At 38.2% G+C, this 2,500-nt stretch overlaps 1 long non-coding RNA gene across 1 annotated transcript in view; it reads left to right on the forward strand.

Moving 5' to 3' along the window:
- Positions 1–2,500, forward strand: part of LOC122323095 — a 6,307-nt gene that overhangs the window by 3,714 nt on the left and 93 nt on the right. The window contains exon 3 of the long non-coding RNA XR_006246945.1: positions 2,358–2,500. This exon is cut by the window's right edge and continues 93 nt beyond it. This is a non-coding gene — a long non-coding RNA (uncharacterized LOC122323095). The remainder of the gene's footprint in view (positions 1–2,357) is intronic.

Below are 2,500 nucleotides of genomic sequence, written 5' to 3' on the forward strand. Positions count from 1 at the left end.
TGCTCTTGTGTGGAGGGAAGACGTGATGCGAGGTCAGAGGTCACAGGCAGTGACCCCTCTCTGACCTCTTTTTTCCTGCCAGCTGCGTCCGGTCAGCCGAGGGTGTTTAATATCCACCGGCACAGGAGGCAGAGACGCACACGGGTCATCAGATGGAAGCTTGATTAAAGCCAGGAGTGTGTGTGTGTGTGTGTGTGTGTGTGAGAGAGTGAGTGTGTGTGTGTGAGAGTGAGTGTGTGTGAGAGAGTGTGTGTGTATGTGTGTGTGTGTATGTGTGTGTGTGTGTGTGTGTGTGTGTGTGTGTGTGTGTGTGAGTGTGTGTGTGTGTGTGTGTGTGTGTGTGTGTGTGTGTGTGTGTGTGTGTGTGTGTATGTGTGTGTGAGTGTGTGTGTGTGTGTGTGTGTGTGTGTGTGTGTGTGTGTGTGTGAGTGAGTGAGTGTGTGTGTGTGTGTGAGAGTGAGTGTGTGTGAGAGAGTGTGTGTGTATGTGTGTGTGTGTTTATTGCATTGCATTTGTAAAATAACACCAGGCTTTGTGTCTCAAACCTCCTTCGTGTGATGCATTGAATCAAGTTGTAGGTTTACGGCTGAATGATGTCTTTCTCCAGAGGCCTGACACGATAAAAGCACAGGTTCTGATTGTCATTCAGTTTGATGCATATGAACTTGATAATGCATTATTTTGAAATTACTTTTATTCTTTAATTTAATTATTATCATTTATATTAACATCACTGCAAAAAAAGTATTGTTTTTACTTAAGTTGAACACTTTCAGTCTTTTAAATTTTATTTTATTTTTAATATAATCTTAGTTGAATACTCTTACAGCCAAATTGATTATGCTTCAAAATTTAAGGCGGTAAGGCAAGTTTTTACAGTGATTGAATTTTTTTCTTTTAAACGTTATTAAAAAAATACTTTTAATTTAATAAAACTAAATGATAATAATAATTTAAAAATAATAAATAAAATAAAATAATTTGTAGTTATATATATATATATATATATATGTATATATATATATATATATATATTTTTTTATGAAATTGTGGGTTCACTGTTGGATTATGCATGTCTTCAGAGGTCTGGCGTGAAAGAATCTAGATGCCGCTCATTTAGTTTGCTATGGAAATCTCACAGGCCATTCAGGGCTCACGCTCCGATGTTATAAGAACATTATAAAGAGCTTCACTGTGGCCACGACACGACCAGCAGATAAAGTACAGGAGTAAATCAGATTTCTGCTACAGACTCCATCTACAGGCCTGTACAGGTCTTCATAACCCTCACGGACAAACAGCAGGAGATTAATGTCCCTCTTTCATCATTCGTCCTCTGCTTTCACGAGATTTAATGTCCGTTCTGTAAAGCTCCTTGTTGTTTTCGTTTACAGTAAGCTTCACGCGGTATTGAACGGGGAAAATGGCAAATGTAAAATAGCAATTCATATTTTTCCAGTTGTAGAACTTAAAAGAGCTTTACTGTCGCTATCTGATCCCATTACTTTTCCGCGAACATTTTGGTTGCTTCCTTTCTCAGGCTAAGGGTTTTTAAATACATTTATATGCAGGTGAATCTCATAATGAATGATTCTGAGCCAGTTTGAACCGATTCATTGAAATGAACTAATTCACAAAACGATTCATTTGGAAAATCACTTTTACTCTCCACAAAAGCATCAGAGCTAGGAAATAGAAGTATGTTTTCTGCACATATACACGTATATTATGTAAGTTTTTGTTTTGTTTTGTTGTTTCTGTGTATATTATTATGCATATATAAAATTAAAAAAAAAAAAAATCATAATTAAAAAAAAAAATATATATATATATATATATATATATATATATTACATGAATATAATTTCAAAATAAGTACTGTGTTTATGTATATTTTTATATGCATGCTAAATACACACACAGTACACACAGATATTTTTATAAATATATTTATTATTTTTTGACGGCACTTATTCGCTACTTTTTATTTATTCATTTAGACAGAAGGAGTTTAATTGAGTTTATTTCGAACACGATCACGCTTTAAGGTTTTTCTGCGTCCCACACGAAGCACTGCGAAGGCCTCGGCCACCTTTTCCGTTTGATTCATCACGAATGTTCCTTCAGGCTCCGTGGAGCAGAAAAGTTCATTTGTCTTGGGCTCGTAATGGTCGTGACAGTCCTGAAAAAAATAGACTTGGTGCCTGCCCAAGATAAATTTGCGGAGAGGTGTTGCCTTCTCCTCGGGTCCTTCTCCGCGTCTCGAGAGAAAGAGAGATGTATAAGAATGGTGGAGGAAGAGAATGAGAGAGAGAGCGTTTGTGTTGACCCTGTTTCATGCTTTCGTCTGGCCCCAGACAGCCTGATCCATCTTCTGGACCTGTTCCCCAGCGGGCCCCTGGCACCCGACCTGATACCTGGACCATCTGTGTGCCATCGTCCGCCGGTGATACCATCTGCCTCTGATAAACCCACGTACACAGCTCTCCTCGCCTCACAC

This window comes from Puntigrus tetrazona, chromosome 18, assembly GCF_018831695.1.
Source record: "Puntigrus tetrazona isolate hp1 chromosome 18, ASM1883169v1, whole genome shotgun sequence".
Taxonomy (NCBI): domain Eukaryota; kingdom Metazoa; phylum Chordata; class Actinopteri; order Cypriniformes; family Cyprinidae; genus Puntigrus; species Puntigrus tetrazona.